The 23,324-nt window shown below is 35.0% G+C and overlaps 1 pseudogene; it reads right to left on the bottom strand.

Moving 5' to 3' along the window:
- Positions 1 to 6,543: 6,543 nt before the first annotated feature.
- On the bottom strand, positions 6,544 to 23,113 carry LOC147286033 (uncharacterized; annotated as a pseudogene).
- Between the last annotated feature and the right edge of the window lie 211 nt (positions 23,114 to 23,324).

The following is a 23,324-nucleotide window of genomic DNA, read 5'->3' as shown; positions in this document are numbered from 1 at the left end:
CAGTAACATGATCACTATTGACAATTTAACAAGGAATGAATTATTTATTTATTTTTTTAGCCAGAAATTAACAACCAATGATTGGTCTAGGATTGTAATGACTCTTTTGTCAAACACTCGAAGACGCTGATGGCTCTTAAATCTTAATAACATTACAAAACACATGAAAGGGCAGCAGCCATCCCAGTCAATTACGTTTTAGTGATTTCTATTGCACCACAGAAAATAACTTTTCCACTTTTGTGCGATATATTAATTTCTCCAACCTCTCTTGTGCTCGTGTGTGGTTGATATTGTAGTGTGGTTTTGCGGAATTCCATCTTAATTCAGTAGTCCAGATTCCAAGCTGTCCCCTCCCCATCAACCAAAACGACATGCCCAACCAAGCCAAGTCCCGGCCATTTTGTTATTGTGTGGTCCTTGCATACTAATTATGTTTCAGTGAGCCTATTTTTCTAAATTTTTTTTTTTTTTTTTTTTTGGGTTCTTCAAATTCCCTGGGTGAAAAGGTAAGTAAAACTAGCACAAGAGTCAAGACCCTACATTTGATAGTCATGGAACAAGCACTAAACCCTACATCTGATAATCATGGAACAAGCAGTGGAAGGTGCATTCCTGGCCTTTTGCTAAAATGGTATTAGGTGATACGTACCTATTGGCTGATACTTAGCACCAACACTGTCATCAATTTAACCACTTAATTGCCTAAGTGGTAAACTTAAGTCCACCATTCAACTCATTTACGTGTGAGTTTCTTATCTCAATATGTCACTCAGGAATGCATATCTAGTAATGTACCATATGATAGATAATCATTTATTTGATATGTAACAAATGTATTTTATCAAAATTATAAGATACACACTAGAAGTCATGTACGAAAGTTATATTGTTATCATCCATTAGTTTCATGCATGCAGTTGATAGAAATATGCATAAAATAATAATGCATATGATTAAATTATAAGTCTACTCGAAAATATTATGACGAATATATGATCTTATTTCCACAAGAAAAAGTAGTTTGAATGAAATTTCCAAGAAAAAGTTCTTATTCAAGTCTCCAAAGAAAGTTTAAAGAGTGTAATTTCCAAGAACATTTTCATATGAGAATTTTCCAAGAACTTTGTTAGAGGGAAACAACAACTTTCTCCATAACAACAACTTTCTCTGTTTCAACAATATTCTCTGTTAAATATTGCTACACTACTTGGTTTGATATTGCTATGAGAAAAAAAAAAAAAAACAGTTGTAAAGTAAAATCAACTATAAAGTAAAACTGTTAAGTGTTTGATAAACATTTTTTTCAAAAGTGCTGTGAGTGCAAAAAACAGTATTAAGATTTTTGGTAAATTTTAATGTAAAACTGTTTTGGCAGTGTATAAAAACTAAAATGGACAAAATGCTGAAAGTGCCTGAAATGAGAGATAACCCTGTCATTTTGAATAAAAATTGAGAGTATATTAGGCCACTCAAAACTTTTATTAATAGGACTCGGTACTTTTATTCACAACAATTTTGAAAAGCATGTGGATAGCTGCTTTTTAAAAATGTAGTGAGTGACCCAGAATTGTGAGGCACTATAACTTTTGCTTTTATTATTAAACACTAAATATGTTGGTAGTGACCTAAAATTATCATCTACAACAGATTTTAGTTGTCCAACTACAATCTCAAATGGGCTCCTCCAGTTTTTTTGGTGGCCACAAAAGGACACCAAAAGAAACATAAAGTAAAAACAAAATAAATGAAGAATATGCATGTCTCTGATGGCATGCTTGGAGGTTATTTTGCAAGGTACCAAACTGCCAAACTTCTCATGTTTGAGAAAAAATCGAAAATGATGAACAATGGATAAGTCTACTAGTTTTGGGGCGTGAATTTATTGGTTAGTTTTCTTGTTAAATTGTCTTTAGGATACAGACCAAGAATGGTGGACACAAGGCTTAGAATTTTTAATATGGGATTTTATACTATGAACACACACAATTCCCTATGTACTATGGGCTTGAGTCATCATTATCTACTTTGATACAATATAGAAGTTAACTAATATAAATGTTGGACTTTTTGCTTCAAAGTCTAGCTTGCATCTGTGACATGACTCCGTCCCTCCGACCTAAAAGAATTCTGCCAATTCCTTCCACCCCTATTGATAATTAGTGGAGAGTTGTTTTTTGTTTTTTTTTTTTTTTGAAGTGGAGAGTTGTTAAACTTTATATAATATAATATAATTATTGTATGTGATTTTAATATTATATGATATATTGACGTGACGTTACTAATTTACTTAAATAATAATACGTGTATATTTTAAGAATATTATTTAAAATTTAAAATTTAAAATATTAATAATTATATATGTATTATAATTTAAATAAATTAATAACATGTACTACATTATTATACCACATTACCACATGATATTACAATGATGATCGAAATAATTTCTTCAACTATAAAAGCTTGCTCATAAATTCATAATCGATCTCTCTCTCTTTTTTTTTTTTGGCCAATATAAATGATCTCTCATAAATTCTAAGAAAGTGTATGCCCATGAGTACCACGTAATCATAGTCTTATCTTTCACATTTAGGACTCTGCAAATAGACTGCGGAGGTTTGGTGGAAAATACACTTGGCATACAACAATATAGAAGTCAATTATATGAATACACGAGATATTTCATGATGTGGGGTGCAATGACAATAAAAACCTTACGCTGACTAACATGTGGCCATTTTGTAAGTAAACTACAAAAATGTTATTTTGGAGTCCATCTTAATAATTAATAAATTATAAGCTTACGGTTGTTAGAATTAAAATTATGAACTGAAAATGGATTCTAGTTTTTCTTTGCCTAACAAAATAATTATAACAACCTTTCCCATGAGCACCACATGCTACATAACGAAAAATTATTTTGTGTAACTGATATACTGTCACGTGGTATAACCAATCTAATGTGTCATAATATGAGTGAATATTATTAATATTATACCCTACTAATATAAATATATCATCTAATAATACCCTTAAACGTTAAATTGGTTATATCACATAGCGGTGTATTAAATACACCCAATAATTTTTATCACATGACCATTCCATCAATCAGATTAATGAAATTAAAATCTATATGCCGTTAATAAACTACAAGAAAATAATTGCAAAAAAAAAAAAAAAAAGTAATTTAACATTTATTTGAGAAAAGAAAAATTATTTTACATCAACCCCAACAGCGTCAGTAACTTGATCACTATTGACAATTTAACAAGAAATGAATTTTTTATTTATTTTTTTAGCCAGAAATTAACAACCAATGATTGGTCTAGGATTGTAATGACTCTTTTGTCAAACACTTGAAGACGCTGATGGCTCTTAAATCTTAATAACATTACAAAACATATGAATGGGCAGCAGCCATCCCAGTCAACTACGTTTTAGTGATTTCTATTGCACCACAGAAAATAATTTTTCCACTTTTGTGGGATATATTAATTTCTCCAACTTTTCTTGTACTCGTGTGTGGTTGATATTGTAGTGGGGTTTTGCGGAATTCCATCTTAATTTAATTCACTAGTCCAGATTCCAAGCTGTCCCCTACTCATCAACCAAAACGACATGCCCAACCAAGCCAAGTCCCGGCCATTTTGTTTTATTGTGGTCCTTGCATAATAATTATCCCTATGTTTCAGTGGGCCTATTTTTCTATTTTTTTTTTTTTTTTTTTTTTTTTTTTTTTTTTTTTTTTTGGGTTCTTCAAATTTCCTGGGTGAAAAGGTAAGTAAAACTAGCACAAGAGTCAAGACCTAAGTGGTAAACTTAAGTCCACCATTGAACTCATTTATGATCGATCGAGTAAAAAAACTATTGTAAATACAAAACACTTTTACTTGAAAAGAAAAGCGTTGTGGAACAATACAACTATATGTGGAGACTTGCAGTTTGATTGAAAGTATTTACCTGCTTCAGAATTTCAACCTCTTTCTCTTCTCTTTTACGTCATTTGAATAAAATTAAAAAGGAATCATCCTTTACTAGAAAAACAGTATCACTTACCCCTTCAAATCAGAAAGGAAAAAACAAAAACAAAAACAAATGAAAAGAACACTACTAAGTCTACAAGACTACAACCACCACTTTTAGTAATTCAGAAGGACAAAAAAAATATCAAGAATAAAAAACAGTAGTGAGATACGCATGGGGAGGGATACACATGGGGAGAGATATCGTCCATATATTGGTGCAATAAAGATATGGTATTGGTTGTTGAAAGTCAAAGTCAGATTGACGTTCATGTACAAAGAAACATCATTTGATTCTCTTTCAATCTATCTTATTTACTTCTTTTAATTTCTTGTTGCTGGAAGGTTGTTGAAGCATAAAGACAAGGCAAAAGAAAAAGAAAAAGAAAAAGAAAAATTCACCATGGTGGGATTGGAAAGTGTTGTCATCCTTCTCATCAATAATGAAAAATAAAAATGGATCATCCTCTCATGAATAGAGATTTTCATCCTCTCTACAAAAAACAAGAAAATTTTATTCTTATCCAACAATTTTCTTTTTTTACCCAACGTTCTCATTACATCCAACATTCATTTTATTTTTTTTTATTTTCTCATTATACCCAACTCACTTTCCTATTATACCCTCATGTTAGTAAACCCTATACTAATATTAGAATTTCTCTCTTTCCCCAACATCACTCTCTTACTAACACCCAACATCTCCAAATCAAACACTCAACGTCAGTACACCCAAACTCTGATGTAGTACATTAAATGAGCTGGACAATATAGAGAGTAGGCTAAGGGTCAGTACAATATGAATGCTCATTCATAATGTGCATTCAATTTTAAAGTTAGATACATTAGGAACATATATACATCCATTAATGCATTATGAATTTACATTTATTGAATGTATTTAATAGAATAGGCCTTTAAGTAAGACCCTTTGTAACCTTGAAAGGTCATTCAGCTTTCCAATTATTCTAATAATCATTTTCAGAACCTTTCTTGCCAGTTTATCTTACTAGAGAAAACTCTCTACGTTCCTTAGATTTCTCTTTAAGGAATTTAGGGTTTATTTTACAGCTTCTGCTACATTAGACTCCCCCACCGACTACTATGCATAAAGAATTTGTGCTTTATAGTGACCACCAAGCCTTGAAGTATCTCAACAATCAGAAGACAATAAATCCAATGCACATTAGGTGGATTACATTTTTACAGAAATTCAACTTTATGTTAAAGCACAAATCTGGAGCACAAAACAAAGTTGCGAATGCACTTAGTCAGAGGGCTACTTTGTTATCAATTTTACATGTGGAGATTATTGGGTTTGAATGTTTGAAAGAGCTGTATCTTATAGATGAAGACTTCATGCAGATTTGGAAAGAATTTCATTCTAATCGGCCTATTGGAGACTCACATTCAGGAGGGCTATTTGTTTAAAGGGGATCAACTTTGCATCCCTCGGTCATCTTTGAGGGAGCAAATTAATTTGAGATGAAGTGTCCCATTTTCCAATCAGCTAAGGGACAAGCACAAAATACTGGAATGTACACCCCACTGCCTATCCCTGAAAATATTTGGGAATATGTCTCCGTGGACTTTGTGTTGGGGTTACCACGCACTCAACGTGGTAAGGACTCTATTTTGTTGTGGTGGACAAAATCTCTAAAATGGCTCACTTTATAGCTTGTAAAAAGACTGATGATGCTTCCAATGTTGCAAATCTCTTCTTCAAAGAGATTGTTCGCTTACATGGGGTGCCAAAGTCCATTGTTTTTGACAGGGATGTGAAGTTTCAGAGTCATTTATGGCAACTTTTATGGAAGAAATTTGACACTACTCTGAATTTCAGTAGTACATGTCATCCTCAGACAGACGGTCAAACAAAAGTTGCAAATAGGACTCTTGGCAATATGCTTAGGTGTTTATGTGGGAAACAACCAAAACTGTGGGATCTAGCCTTGTCTCAAATGGAGTTCGCTTATAATAGCATGGTTAATAGATCAATTGGTAAGACTCCCTTTGAGATTGTGTACACTAAGAAGCCTAACCATGCTCTTGATTTGGTGTTTTTGCCTAAGCTTCCAAGTTCCAATATTCTAGCAGAAAAATTGGCAAAGCAGGTAAAAACCATTCAACTGGAGGTGAAACAAAATCTAGAGCAAGCCAATGAGAAGTACAAAAGCAGTTGCCGATAAGCATTGGAGGGTTAAGACCTTTGAAGTTGATGATGGTCTATCTTTGAAAGAACTCGTTGCCTACTGGTACTTACAACAAACTGAAGAATAAGAAATATGGACCTTTTTGAATTGTGAGGAAAATTAATGACAACGCCTATGTGGTCGCTCTTCCTAAAGATATGAATATCTCCAACACATTCAACATTTCTAATATCTTCGAATACCATCGTCTAGATGAGCAGTGGCGTAGCCAAGAATTAATAACAATGGGGGCATGATATAAAGAATGAAACTCCAAAATATTCAGTTTAATGTTTGAATTTATAACTGTCCACTACGAGTTTTCATATTTTTTCTACCAATCTATTACAATGTGGATTCTTCACAATATTCATAACTGAAAAAACTTTTTCTACTGAAGTAGTTGCAACCGGTAAAATTAATGCCAATGTCAAAAGCAAGTACACCAAAGTATATTGTTCGTCCCTCTTTGTCTCCACCATTTTCTGTGCAAGACTATTAACTCCTGTCAATTCAGAAAATTCACTATGCAAACGCATGTCAAAAATATAATTACTAAGTTGATCTTCAAGACGTGTAAGCTCCGGGTCAAAAAATTCTTTTGGATAAAATTTTGCAAGACGAACCAATTTCTCATGGTCAAAAGTTGAGAATGAATTACATAGACTCAAACATGCCACACAAAATAGTAACTCCATGTTTGCCTCATTGAAACAACCATTTAACTCCTAAAGTTGCATATCAATAATAGTATAAAAGTGATCAACACGATAATGATAAAGGTTTGTAAATTCTTGAACTCCACGTCGTGATCTCCCTAGAGGTACAAATGTAGCATCCATTGTAATTTGGTATTAGGTGCCACAACAACCTAATTTACTAAGTTAAAATGTCACTCAGTAACAGGACCCCAATTTTTGTTTAAATGATGACTCAGAGACTAATCAAACAAACATAAATCTCTCAGATTGAACCCCGAAACCAATTCACAAATTTTGCATACACATAAATTAAACATACACAATGATTAGGTGACAATCTGGGCACTTAAAGGATCCATCAGTATAGGCATCTCAGTGCTATCAACAACTAGAGTGGTGTGTGAATGGTTAGCAGTTTCAAGTTATCATTCGGTTTCAAGTTAACATGCACATAAGTGAAGTGTGTGTTGTTGTGTTTATGATTTCATTTTAACATTAAGCAACACAAATGAAATGATTAAGGAGGAAGACACAATATTGTTCACCCAGAAAAACCACTAAAGGGTTTAAAAACTGGGGGTCTTTTTCGGCTGGCCAAACAATCCACTATCAAGAGTTTCAATACAAAGAAACACACAAACAAGCTCAATCACTTAAACCTAACGCTAAGTGGCAGCTCCTTATCCTTGTGCATCCTTGTGCATCCTTGTGTAAACACCTTGAGCCTAGCAGTCACTCATTCATGCTATTGGCAGCTCCACCTTAAGCTCTTCAATGCACAACACCGACGACAACCAAGCACAGCGGATCCAAATAAAAAGTGCTATGAAATGCAAGTTTGAATTCTATAAAAATCAGCTCCCTCAAGTAACAAAACTTAAAGAAATCGATGGAGAATCCAAAATCTAAAGTGTTTGATGATGATGAAGAACACACAAAGCACACTTAGATTTTAGCAAATAAAAACCTAGATTTTAGAAATCAATTTTTCATAAGAAAAATAATTTTCCTAACTGGTATAACTAGCCACTCTCTCTCAAAAAGCCCAAGGCATAAAAATCAGAATGAAAAAAGTAAGAGAGAAGTGTGAGCCGTACCCAATATTTTCATCAAAACAACTCTCACCTAATTTGGACACTTGGATAATTCTTACTTGGTTTAGCTAGAAGACAAGGCTAGCAAAAGGAATATCCAAGAATCATGTCATGAAGGGATATGGATGAGAATGATGATGTTGCTAAAAAAGAGAATATTGGGCAGAAGAAATTTCAGCTGAGAGAGCGTTTCCAGTTGTAACACCCTGGATTTTGGCTTTTGTTAATTTCGTTACTTAACCCTCTAACCTTGTTCTTAAGGTTCGTTTAAAGGAATTGAACTTTTTCTTAACTTTGTTTTAACTAATTTGGACCTTTGGTTGTGGTCTTGAAGTTTAGTTGTGTGAAAGTGAATTCTTGAAAAAAAAAATTCAAGAGTTTGGTGATTACTTTTATTTGTTTTCATTTTTTATAATTAAATTATGAGATGAAGAATTTTTATAACTTTTTTGGAAGTGATTTGACTATTTTGAGGCTATAAGAAATTAGTCCTCATCAATAAGAGTCCGTAGGATTTTCAGAGAATTATTTGGAGTCCTAAGCTATTTTTGGTGATTTAACGAAGTTTGGAGAAATAGAAAAATGGGAAATTAATTAAAAGTGAAAAAAATGCTGCCTGGGCCGACAGCACGCCACGTGGTGTGTTGCCACTGGCCCAGACACGTTGACAAGGCAGCTGACGAGGCGCTGACACACGTGCTCGCATGGAAGCTTGTGTATGCCGCTTCACACGCAAGGAACGCCCTGATCTAATCTGGGTTGTTCCGCATCATTAAACGGGATTTGATCCTAGCCATCCATTCCTTTTAACTAAAGGAACCAGTCAACCTCTTTCTCTCTCTTCGACCTGCGTGATCAGTGGTCGGGTGACCCGGCCCATTTTCTCTCACAAACCGGGTGACCCGCCAGTTTGTGTTGACCCAATTCGAATTTTTTGTGTTTTTTCCCTTGTTTTTGACACTTTTGAGAAACCTATCCCACATTGGAAACTCACAACATCTTCCCACCTCTTTGTGCCAATAAATAAGGACCCTTATACCTCATTTTCATTTGCACCACCAAATAGAGTTTGAAAGCTTCTCACTCTAACCTTGGTTTCTCTTTCTCTCTCTAGAAAAATTATTATTATTTTTTTATTCTGGAACAAGCTCATATTTTTTAGAAGCTCCCTCCTAGTAAAATATTTTGAGGTCTTCTCTTGGAGGAAAAGACCCAAGTTTGGAGGAGTCCCTTAGGAGTGGAGCCTAACTTTGGAGGTCTACAACCGGATAAGTATTTTATTTATTTTTCTTAGGCTTTAATATTAGGTTGCATGCTTAGATTAATTAAGTAGGATTTATTTATTAATTAAGCATGCCTAAGATTATTTTGGAGATTTAATTGCTTAATTTATTTGGTTAATTAAGCATGGTTAGTTGTAACCTTAATTTGGAGATTAATTAAAGGTTATTAACTTGTAGAGATTAAATTGGATTTAAGCTATTAATCAAGCTTAATTAATTAGTAGAATATTTTGGAGAAATACTAATTAATTAAATATTTGGATAATACTTAGGTTTGATTTATTCTAACCTAAATTAATTTGTGGAATTGCTTTATACCAAAGCAATTAGTCAAATGATTTGACTTTGAAGTCAACTTGAAACTTAAAAACCCTAAAGAGTAAAGTTTAGTCAACCTAGGGCTAGAATCTTTAAGGACGTGTGACCTAAAAGGATGGGTCATAACGAGATTGTATTGAACTTAACTTTTGACTAAGTTGTCGTATTGTAGGACACTAGGAACACCAGTTACCGAAGGATTTCTTTGTAACGTAACAAGAAGGTGATTGATTCGAGATGGATGGGAATGCATAGGCTATGTAAGAGAATACGTGAAGAGCCTTGGATTCCAGGTAGGGGAATTTATCCTACATTCCTGGCTATAAACTTTGTGTATGTTTATGTTTTTAAATTATTATAACATGCTATATTTGTATTATTGGTCTGAGAGTTCGGGTAGCGTAGTACGTGATCTTGGATTCAAATCCCTAAACCTTCTAGAAGAATTGATTAGTATATTATGAGGAGCTTAGTAAAGCCAATACGTGACTACGTGTGCTTGTGCGAAACGGGGACCTATGATTGATCAAGTGGCAGTTAATACAGTTTCTTAATTACGAGTTCTTATTTCTGTTTACCGTGGCATTCTCGCTATGGATGTTATCCTCTTTGATTATAGCTGGCCATAGTCGTACCGAATGTGTATCGACCATCTGAATTATTATTATATGTGGATTTGCATGTTTATAATCATAATTGTTGTACAACCGAGTCGTAAATGTTTTGTAAATGATTTCAAAGGAAATATTTGGAGAACTTGTTTTTTGATGATTTAATAATTCAACGAAAAAAGATTTACACTGTGGTTTTCATTGGGAAAGGTTTTGTGGTTTTCAAACCTAACAGGATCCACTGAGGGAAGCTATGATCGTATGAGATGCTTACCCCCTACATTGTTTTTGTTGTTCCTTGTTTATTGGATGTTTTTATAGGTACGAGCATGGTAAAAAGACGAACTTGGACGAGGGTCAAACAGAGCAGCATCTTGAGACTTGTGAATTATCTGGATTTATTTGTGATTTCATTTGATTGTTTTCTCGTATCGAGTATGTCTTGAATGATTTTACCTCCATTGTTTGGAGATGGTTTTGAGTAATATACTTTGATTATACGTTTGCGTAGTTTTGAAACATTTATTCTATGCTTGCTATGTATTTCAAATTTATTCTTCAAGGTTGAAATGAACTACCGTAACCGTGGGGGGTTGGTTTTATAAAGAAGTCTTATTCTTACTTCACATGTTTTCCGCTATTTATTATCTATGATCCAACCCGGTCCCATTAAATTTAAATGCTTAACCTATCTTGGGTATCTTGGGGGATTAATGCTTGATTAGTGGCATTAATCTCTTAGGACATTCAAGAGAGGTGCATTTGTTGCATACCCGGGGTTCGAGGTGTGACACCAGCTGTGTGCGTGAGTGTGTGAAGGGAATGATGAATAGTGCATGTGAGATGTATGAAAAACATGTGAGTGAGAACATGTACACGTCACATGACTTATTAAAAAGGAATTGGGCTTACAGATATAGCATTGTATGACTGGTCCAACTTTAACACCATTTAACATATGTAATGGGTTGAAATTAATAACCAAATGACAGACCCAAAAGATAATACACACAAACTCATGGGCTCAAACAAGATGAGATGCATGAAGTGCATGGTATGAAATGCATTTTACCTTAGGGCATGAGGTCTTGATCTTCATCTTGATATCTTCAACCCAAAAACTAAACGCTTGAGAAAATAGAATTCCTAGAGCTTGTTAAGTGTGATAAAAGTTGAATGATTACAAGGTGTTTTGGCAAGAGGATAAGCCAATTTCTAAATACACTGAACTAACATCCATGTCAGGAACATAGATATCATGTTGACCACAAAAATCAGAAACTTTATCAAGCCAACTATCTCATCCATTGTCCCTCATTCCTTGTAGTTGTTGCTTACATACTTTTACTAAAGCCATTGCACTCACAATATCTTGATCCTTCCTCTATAATGCTTGTGACAACAAATTTGTGATTCCCAATATTTCTTTCATGAAGAATAGACAAAATACAAAATTGAAAGATTGCATTGATTCCAACAAATTATTTGTTTCACCTTTGTTATCAAAGATTGACCCATCTTCAATAATCCTTTTAAGTACCTCACTTACAAAAGAAAATATTTTATTCAAATTTACCAAGGTACCATAATGTGAACCCCAATGCATGTGTGTCACTTGAACGTTTGACACTAGTTTCTTGATTTAAGCCATGCCCACTTGGGAGCTCATGATTTTGAATAGCTTCCATAACTTTGGTTTGTTGTAGATCTCTCACCATATCACAACGTTTACATGATGCTTCAACAATATTAGCCAAACAAATAACCATGCTAAAAAAAGTGGCAATTTGAATATGATACTTTGTCATGGCTACCAGAGCTAGTTGAAGTTGATGTGCAAAACAATGAATATGAAAAGCATAATCATTTTCTCTCAAGATAAGAGTTTTAAGACCATTGAACTCACCTTGCATATTGCTATCCCCATTATAGCCTTGTCCTCGCAACCTAGAAATACTCAACCCATTTCTTGAGAATAAATCATCAATAGCTGCTTTAAGTGAAAGTGTAGTGGTATTCGCAACATGTTCGATGCCCACGAACCTTTCAACAACTTTCATTTTGATGTTTACATAGCGAAATACAACAACCATTTGTTTCTTTATTGATATATCATGTGATTCATCAATCAAAATAGAAAAGAAGGCATCACAAATATTAGAAATGATCGCATTAGTGGTGTCAACAGCAGCTGCATAAACGATATCCTTTTGAATTTTAGGTGATGTTAATTTTAGATTTTTAGAGCATTTTCCAACACAACCTTTTTAACATTCTCATTATGATCACCAAGAAACCACAAAAGCTCAAGAAAATTTCCCCTATTGCTTGATTCTTCACTTTCATCATGACCACGAAAAGCAAGACCTTGTCGCAATAAAAACCGAACACAATCAATTGATGCATTCAAGCGAGTGTGCTAAACAATACGAGCTTGATTTAAATGTTTGTTGATAATGATTTAAATGTGTTGATTTTGGTTCATTATACCTTGACAATGTTGTGAAGCTTGATTGTGAGCACTATTAGGGCCTCCGACATGAACTTGGAGTCTTTCTTTTTTCTTCCAATTAGAAAAGCCTTTCCTAAGAAAATTGTCATTACCTGCTTGATCCTTAATATATATCTGCCCTAAAGAGATAACAACAAAGAAAAAATGTGGCATTTTTTGATATGCTGTACTCCAACCAATTAGGATATTCACCAAACCAAGTAGGATTCAAAATTCGTGCTAGGCCACCAAATGTTGTATATGGAAATTGATGATTTTGAGGTTGATAGGGACCCTTTTTGTAGATATGTTCTTCGAACTTGATCTCAAATATTAGGGTCATAATCTAAAATGTTAGGCCGAAGTCCAGGTTCCCAGGAATATCTATCAATATATTTTCTAGCTCACTTTCCTTTGTACTAGCAGTAGCAGGTGATGTATCTATTGTGGACTTTCTTTTGTAAAACCATCTCTATATACTATTCTAATAAGGAAATCAAAAAACAAAAAACCAACTTTAATAAAATTTGATACCATAACAAATAGCATATATATTACAACCATTTATATATAAAAATTTATGTACATAATTAAATTGATAAGAGATTCAAATAGTAAAACATGAACCTAATATGTTGCAATCGATCAATGGTATTGGAAATAAGAATAGAAAATGATTTCAAATTTACTAGTGGCCAAGTGCATGCGTTAGGCAGTGGTTGAAATAAAAATGGAGAAGAAAGCAAATCGCCTAATTCCAAATCCCACAGCCAAAGAAGAAGAATGAAAGTAAAAGTTTCACAAGGGTGGAGTCGCGACTGTTGGTGTTCAATTCATAAAGACTTTTGGGGCATTTTTTTTACATATAAAAAGAAAAATAAAAAATTGAACAAGGCCCATGCCGTGCCCATGTATGATTGTGTTCGGTTCAAAGACAATAACTAAACACCTACTATAAGCCCACTTAAAATAAGGTTATTGGGGTCCTGTGACCCCATTGTTTGCCACTGCAGATGAGTCTATTTTCCTACAAGCTCAACTCGTGGACGAGGTTTTTGCTCAAGAGGGGGTGAACCTGATGTAGAACATTAAATTGGTTGGGCAATACAGAGAGTAGGCTAAGGGTCAGTACATTTTGAATGCTCATTCATAATGTACATTCAGTTTTAAAGTTAGATACATTATGAACATAAGAAAATTAAAAATTTGGTCTACTTATTTTATACCTAATTCAATTTTGGTCCACGATCTTTTTTAAGTTATGATTTTAAATCTTTTTTGTTGTATTCTCTTTAATTATAATTTAAGTATAAGTTATATTTCATCATTTCTTAGTCATAAGAATCAATTTGGAGTATTATAATAAAAAAGAATTGTGGTTTAGTAAAAGTTTGAAAAATCTGAAAATTTTCAAGGAAAAATTGGTAGTCTTGGGTACCCTACTTCGAGGCCAATTATCTTAAGTTTTAGAATTCCGATTTGAATGATCTTTATATGGTTGTAAAAAGTAGATGCATAGATTTAAAACAAATATATATTTATTGAATTTGGATGAGATTTGATAGGAAAAAGGCGGGACAAATTTGAGAAAATAAATCTGGTCCTTTATTGAACAAGTGGAACAATTAGTGGATCAAAACAGAACTTAAAAAAGATCGTGAACCACAATTGAACTAGATATAAAATAAGTGAACCAAATCTGTAATTTCCTCTTATGAACAAATATCCATTAATGCATTATGAATTTACATTTATTGGATGTATTTAATAGAATAGGCCTTTAAGTAAGACCTTATGTATTTAATAGAATAGGCCTTTAAGTAAAACTTTTGGTAACCTTGAAAGGTCATTCAACTTTCCAATTAATCTGATAATCATTTTCAAACCTATCTTTCTAGTTTATCTTACTAAATAAAACTCTCTACGTTCCTTAGATTTCTCTTTAAGGAATTTAGGGTTTATTTTATTGCTTCCGCTACGTTAAACTCTCCCATCGAAACACCACTCAGTAGACATACGAGCCGAACTAGACCCACTACAACAAGGACCCGCCACCGCCGGTGCAAGCCTCCCTGCAAAACATTCAGGTTTAAGGAAATTAAAATTCCAACTTACTGGAAAAGAAGAATCAATTGACATATTGACAATTGGACTGTTATGGGAGTTATTAAGTCTATAAAGTACCTGAGTTCCTAAGGAGTTATTAAGTCTAACAAAACATTTTATTTTTAGGCTATTTCTCACAAATGCTCCCTCAACTTTCACTTAAATATCAATTTGGTTTTTAAAGTGCATTTTCACTCAATGTTACTCCTCCATCTTTACTACCGCACATTAATGATGTCAATCTGTTGTATTTTGTCAGAATTTTCGTCAAAACACACCCTTTATCAGTGTGTTAAGACATTTTTACCCCTAAAAAAGGTTTTGTGCTGTGTATGTGACCATTTTTTATGGCAATTCAAATAGAATTGAATGCCCTTCGCAGTGGTAAATATGGAGGAGCACATTGAGTGAAAATGCAATTTAAAGACCAAATTAATATTTTGGTCAAAGTTGAGGGACTATTTGTGATTAAAAAAAAAATCATTTTTTTTTAATTATTATAAACACATGCTTTACTAAAATGCTATAAATAAAAGTACAACCATAATGGACAAGCAACATGGCAGCTGCTACTATAAACATCAAAATACATTCCCAACAAAAAAATGTCAAGAAACTGTTCGTTATATTTTAATACTCGCAGTGCACGAATCTATATGTAATATAGATTGCAAGCAAGGTCGATCCCACGAGAACTATTGATGATCTTTAAATGATAATCCTAATGCTAAAAACACAAGAAAAGAAGACAAAAGTGGCTGGCCAAGTTGTCACACCTAGGGCAGCTACTTACTTAAATGAAACACACACACGCACACACGAGTTGGAGGGGGCTTGTATGACTTGAAAACAGCAAATTAAACCTACTTTAAAGACTAAGATGCACAACTAGCAGAGAGTATGAAAACAACAAGTTATCTTGTGAAAATAGATGGATGATGATACTAGGACTCTAGGACTTTACCACTAGACCTCCTATTCAATGTTATGGTGCAATTTCTGAAATCTTTAATTCCTATTGATGAATGCATTCGCATATTTACCTATGGCATAGCATGAAATGCATGATTCTTGAAATGTACAAAGTAGTGCATGGCGTCTACCCTAGTTTGGTACCCTAAATGCAACCTTGGCATGGCATCTACCTAAGAATGCAGCAAGGTTCATTAATACACAAATGAGATTATGAATGCAAATAAAACCCTAAGCCATGGCGTCTACCTTAGGTGCTTTAGTATTGATTCCACACAATCAGAATTCAGCCAATTACTAAATCCTAAGTTGTTTATCACTTGTATTATGAGCTGATTGGTTGTCCTCACCCTAAATTGATTAAATTCTATATGCAATAACCCTAGGTGATCAATCAAGGATTATAAACACATAGAGAACAATGATAAAAGTGAAATCAAAATCATCAAATCCATGAAATTAAACAAACCGCAACTACATCACCAATCCACTGAATATTCGGCCTAGGACTGAACCCTAAGCCCTAGAAAATGTGATTAGTTCATGCTAGAAAACAAGAACATCAAAGAAATCATGTTTATCATCTCCAAATTACAAGAAAATAGAAGAAGAAAAGCCAAAACCCTAGGAGAGCTCATGCCTCCAAGCTGCAGCCCCTCTCTCTCTTTTTCTGATTTTTTTTCCAAGTCTGGGAACCCTAGAACTCAGCAAGAGTTTTGTTTAAATAGGGATGTGTAGCTGACCCCTATAGAATTGCATGTAGCTGATTCCCTTCCCCAATTAATCCCTTAAAAATTAGAAATTAAATAAGGATAAATATGGTAAGTGTAAATCTGATTTTTAGAGGTAAATTGGGAAAGAAATCCCAAGTAGATGCGGCCAGGCACTGTCTTAGTCTACACGCCACCTCCCAAATGGTGTGGGCTGGGCTTTTACTTGTTTCATGCCCTTGGACCCTCACATGGTCTTGAGCTTCTCTTCAAACAGCAAATACTCATTTAAGCTCAAAATGGACTGATTTGCATCCATTTGTTACCTATGGGCTTTCTACCTACAAAAGAGAGAAACACAAATAAATAACACAAAATATAGGGACTAAGTACTAAATACATGAAGATAGAGGGCCTAAAATGCACACATTTAAGGACCCAACAGAAACATGCAAAGCAAGAGAAAACTAAACACACCAACCTCATTCGAATAAGCATGCTTCATGAATAAGAAAAATGTTACATTCTGAACTTGAAGCCCATAATGATGACCGAAACCAAACTCTACCACATAATCTGTACAGTTCGAATAGCCTTCACTCGTCACAAAACTCAACAATTTTTTTCTCCTTTACCTCCCCCCCCCCCCCCCCCCCGCCCCGCCCCCTTTCCCTCCTCCTCTCCCTCTGAAGGCAAAATGTTTTTCAACAAACATAGTAATGTGCAATTTGGGAATAACCTACATCACATTACCTTCTAGGAATAGTTTGTGTCAAAAGCTTTAGAGTAGTAAGGCAATAATCCTAAAATTTGTTCACTACAAAAAAAAAAAAGTAGTTTAGGCGACGAACCTAAATTTGTCGCCTAAAGTGTCTTTGGGTTTACCTCCAAAATGGTCTTGGTGCCATACTTTGGCCGACGAATCAAAGACACTTTACGCAACAAAATTAGACATTCGCCGCCTAAGGGATCATCCCTGCAAAAAATCGGCCTAATTGGAAATGTAGAAGTTAGGTAATGGTCGTCGAACTTATGGACGATCGTGATTTTTCTAATGATAATCAAACGGGTAGATGAATTCCGATTTGACCAATTTTTTGCAAAGATGATCTTTTAGTATAAACATAGAAAATGAACGTTTCTGATTGTTGAAATCACGTTGTAGTCTTCACAATTATTGAAACGACAAGGTTTCAATGAAAAAGTTAATAGAATTATACTTTGAGTTAATTACACTTACACCCCCTGAGGTTTCAATAATTACACATACACCCTTTGAGGTTCAAAACTGTTGCATATAATCCCCTATAGTGAGATAAAAAATGATGAAAAATTATGCAAAAAGGCATGCTAAGGAGCAAATGGCCTAATAAGATTACTCAAGGTGTAAGGTCCAACCTCAATACAAATATTTTCTTTTTTGTTTATTTATTTTTTTCTCTTGTAGGGGGTTATATGCAATAGTTTTGAAACCTCAGGGGGTGTATGTGTAATTATTGAAACCCTAGGGGGTGTATGTGAAAAGACGATAAACCTCAGGGGGTGTAAGTGTAATTAACTCATTATACTTTTCAAGTGTATTTATATGTAGAAGCTCACATCTCGATCGTGTTTCCAACAATCCGAACTGTTCATTTTTTATTTCCCCACTCAAAGATCTTCCCCGCAAAAATTTTGCTCAATCGGAGATGCATAAGTGAGGTAACAGCGGTTGAATTTATAAACGATCGTGATTTTTCTAATCATAATCAAACGGGTAGATGAATTCCAATTTAGCCGATTTTTTTCAGGGATGATCTTTGAGTGTGAACATAGAAAATGAATGGCTTCGATTATTGAAATGACGTTGTGGTTTTCACAATTATTGGAATGACAAGGTTTCAATGAAAAAATTAATAGAATTTTACTCTTCACATATCGATCGTGTTTCCAACGATCCGAACCATTCATTTTCTAGTTCTCCACTCAAAAATCATCTCGGCAAACATTTAGCTCAATCGAAGATGTAGAAGTGAGGTAACAGTGGTCAAATTTATGAATAATCGTGGTTTTTCTAATGATAATCAAACAAGTAAATGCATTTTGATTTGGCCAATTTTTTGCAGGGATGATCTTTGAGTATGAACATAGAAAATGAACAACTGCGATCGTCGAATTTTGGTAACGGTGATCGAATTTATTGACATAATAAACGGCTAAGTGTTGGGGTTGTTTTTTTATATATTTTAATACATATTTGATATTTCTATATATTTAAAATTTAAAATATAATATGGTAATTAAGTTCAAATTTAATTAGAATATTATTGTATATTATTAAGTATATTATAATCTTATAATGAATTATTATATATATTATAAATACTAAATGTAAATTATATAATTGAAAAAAAAATTCACAACTTTATGCAACGAAATCATTTTCATCGCCCAAACAGGCCTTGGGAGACGAAATGGTGTATTTTGTCACCCAAGTCTTGTTTGGGTGATGAAATCCATTTCGCCGCCTATGGGTGTAAAAAATAGGCGGGGTGAAATCCATTTCTTTGTTTGAAATTTTTTGAATCAACCTCCTCCCTCAGATCCCCTTTTATTCTTTTCTTCTTTTCTTCTTTTCTCATGCACCATCCCCGAGCCATCTTCTTCTTCTTCCTCCCTTTCTCCCGCAGGCGCCTCCTTCCCTCTCCTACCCCTGTTCTCTCCATGTTGCCGCCTCTCCTCTCGTCCGTTGCCTCTCTCCTCGGTCGCCGCTCTCCCCTGCTTCCTTCTGAAACCCAGCCCCGAAACCCATCCCATGCATCCTCTCTCTGCCTCACTTTCACTCAGCCCCGAAACCCACCAACCAAAACCCTACATCTTCGGCAACCCTGACTGCTGCCCCCCCCCCCCCCCCCCGACGACCACATCTCCCCCCGAAATCCAAACCCATCATCTTTCTTTCTGCCACCACCGAAACCCAACCCCAACCACCATCACCACCCTTCCGATTGGGTTTTTTTTTTTTTTTTTTTTTTTTTTTTTCATTTTTTAGGTTTTTAATTTCTGTTTTGTTAATTATGATTATTAAGATGATTATTAGAATTTGTTTGTGTTTATACTTATTTATTTATTCTATCATCGATCAAACTTGGTTTGTTCTCTGTTTTTCATTTCTTTGGGAATTCCAATTCACCAAATATTTATGTTTCCCCTCTGCATATTTTAAGTGTAAATTAGTTGAATTTTCTTTCCGTGGAGGAGATTGGAGTTGTCAAGCTAATGAGTGAGAAGCTGACATGACCATCCCCGGATTCCATTATGAAACTCGGAGTAATCCTGTGGGATCCAAAACTAAAGAAAATCCTACCGAAAATTCGACAAAACCTCCCTTAAAATTGGACTAACCCAATTTTTAAAATACCTGAAAAATACACTTCTATTCCTCAATAGTCACCTCAACCACAACCAGCAAGGGTCTCTGACCCGTTCAAATTATACAAATACAATCATCTATCGTTTTCCATGGGTCACTAGAGTCTCACAACTAAAGAACTATATTTTTACACAACTAACTACATGGAGAACACTGAACCTACAATGTCTACAGAACGGAGTGTAGTTGCCTCGACTGCTCCTACCTGGGGGAAAGGTTAACACAAAACAAAAAAAATGTGAGGGAAAAACCTCAATGAGTGGACATAAAAGTAAAATAGAAAATGAATACCTTTCACAAATCATTTTCTAAGGAAATCTGTGTTTTTCTCAAAAACACTCCCAAATTTTGAAATCCCCCAGTTTTAAAACCATATCGAAATTCATTTCCAAACAAATTCAACAAACTAGGCCACGTAAATATTTTAATTATTCAAGTCAACCTGAATATTCAGAAAAATCTTCCATAAAACATGTAAGGTAAAATATTAAATATAATATCACGCCAAAAATAGATGATTTCATAAATAACCAGATCCTCCATTTACATCCATGCAATCTATCCATCTCTAGGCCATCAAATAAACATTACATCATATTCATTTCCAAAAAAAATAAACAACTGCAAATCATATACTTAGGAATATAAGCTCGCAACATCCCGTGCATATGCACGAGCAGGCAGATAAGCTCGCAACTTCCCGTGAAGAGTGATCTCGATGCACAGGCAGGTAGGTAAGTAAGCTCGCCACTTTTCGTGCAAAGTGATCTTGATGCACATGCAGGTAGGTAAGTCAGCTCGTCACTTCCCGTGCAGAGTGATCTCGATTCTTAGGCATATAGAAATGCTCACCACCTCCCGTGCAGAGTGAATCGATGCACGGGCAGACATGTATGCTCGTCACTTCCCGAGCAAAGTGATCTCGATGCACGGGCAGGCGGATCTGGTCATACGTGTCGAATGAGGGTACCAACGTGGTGGTTTGAAATTGCTTTCCATATCTCAACAAAGCATAGCTTAGAACATACTCGATCATTCAAATGAAAGACTACAAATACAACTCTTTTCTGATTCTGCTTAATTAAATATTATTGTTTTCAAATCATAGAAACTACTTTATTAAAATCATGCCCAAGGGATTTGGAATTTCAATAATAAAACTTTCTTAGCAAATGCCAAAAACCATTTCCTAGAAACTTCCATATGAAGTTCATATAATGCAACCATGAACTGAAAACTCCACTTCCCAATTCAAACCAAAATATTTATGTAGAAACAGAATCGCCCATTTACATCAATGAACTCCTAAATCATGTTGTCTCATATCAAATTCATGATAACAAAGGGAAGTTAATTCATTAAATCAATTCATGAAATTTCATTAAAATACTTTCAAAACAAAGTCCACTCACAATGAGAATCCTAGCTTCAATCCTCTGCCGGATCATCTCAAGCCTTGGTAGTATCACCTATAAAATAAGATAAAAAGACATAGTATTAATCTTAACTCAACAATGTTTGAAATGTGTGTGAAACCTACACATCCTATCTACTCTCACATTTCACACGGTTAACAAATTATTTCTCTTAAAATCCATAAAACACCACTCTGAGTCCTCCCAAGCTCAATTCCAACGTCGCCCACACTCTTAAAACTAATCATAAACCCCATGGAACCTGTGTAAGACACACCTCGATTGAGAATTCGTCCGTGAGTTGTTTGGATACCGGAACAGTGTCTGATTACTGCCCAATTTGGGGTTTTGTCAACTCCGAGCAACTACAACCTACCCAAAACCAATAACCAACTCAATACAGTCCAAATTACACATTCAAATAACCAAATTGACGGTGGAGGGTCAGAACCACCGCTGTTGCCGCTCAAAGTGGCGGTTCCTAACACAAAAATCCTAAATTCTCAAAATTTCTCAAGCTTTTCAATTCTAATAGATAATTGCGGTTTCCTAGGGGTGGAAATTGTCTAAAATACTTCAAGAACACCCCCCATATCGGAAATCCAAAGGGAACCTGAAATGGGTTCCTAAACTTCAAAATTCAACTTTTCAAAAACTCAAATTAAACAAGAAATTTCATATAGGTTTTGAAACCATGAAGAGAGAAGAAAAATCCACCAAGAATTGGGCCAAACCGACATCGGAGGTGGCCGGAATCAAAGGGAGAAGGCGGTGGTTGGGTTTTCTTTTCGACGCTTATTTGTCACCGGTGGAGGCCGAATTGCGAAGGGGAGGGCAGAAGGAAGTTGGCACCGAAGAGGGAGTGCGCTGGTGGTCGTCACCGGTCGGGAGCAGGGTTCCGGCCTGCTGGTAGTGCGCAAGGGAGAGTCTAATAGGACCCTTTCAACCTTGAACCTAGATGCAAGATGATGATGGTGGGTAAAATGAAGAAGATGAAGATGGAGAATAAGGAGCAAGCTCCAGAGAGTTCTGTATTAATTCTTTCACAAATTACATAACTATTGTCAAAAGAAAACCGTTGTACATAAAAGCATCTCTCTACCTTTCTCTTAGCTCCCAACCACGTGTCTCCAATACATCCATTAAAATTGTAAAGTAGTAAATTGTAACTAATTTGTGATTGAGAAGTCACAGTGATCTTATCAACTATTCCCTCCTTCACATGGACCTTGTCCTCAAGGTTCTTCTGTATTATGTAACTATAATCTGTATAAAGTAATCTCTCAAAAATGGAAATTTGGAAATTTAGTGACAAAGTCATCAAAATCTTCCCAAGTGGCATCTTCTGTTGCATTACCCTTCCAATGGGCAAGAACCTGAACACCTGCAGCATCTCCCTTTTTATACAACCTTCTTTGCAGCACTGCTTGAGGCTCTGTTTGCATCAATCCATCATTAGTAATGATTGGAAACACCAAGGAGGGTGTGATATGAGTTCCTAAATGTTTTTTGAGGCAACTAACATGGAACACAAGATGAATCCTAGTCCTTGCAGGAAGCTTGAGTTTATAGGCCACTTTGCAATCCTTTCAGTCACCTCATATGGTCCATAAAACTTGGGATGGAGCTTGTGAAATGAATGTGAAGCCAATGACTGCAGCTGGAATGGGACTAACCTGAGATACTCAAAATCTCCAACTTCAAATTCCCTCTCAGTCCTATGCTTGTTGGCCTGAGTTCTCATTCTATTCTGTGCATTCTCCAAATTGGTCCTCAGCATTGACAGTACCTTATCTCTCTCAACCAAGGTTTTTTCCACCAAGTCCAACTTAGCTGAGCCAATCTCATAAGATGAAATCTAAGGAGGCTTGTAACCATAAACCAATTCACATGGTGTGCTCTTGGTAGCAGTGTGATATGCCGTGTTATAGCTCCACTCTGCCCAAGAAAACCAATTCACCCAACTCTTAGGTTAAAATCCAGCAAAACAC

The sequence above is a fragment of the Dryas octopetala genome, chromosome 4 (genome assembly GCF_963921425.1).
Source record: "Dryas octopetala chromosome 4, drDryOcto1.1, whole genome shotgun sequence".
Taxonomy (NCBI): Eukaryota; Viridiplantae; Streptophyta; class Magnoliopsida; order Rosales; family Rosaceae; genus Dryas; species Dryas octopetala.
The sequence above is the reverse complement of the archived record's forward strand: the minus strand, read 5'-3'. Positions and strand labels throughout refer to the sequence as shown.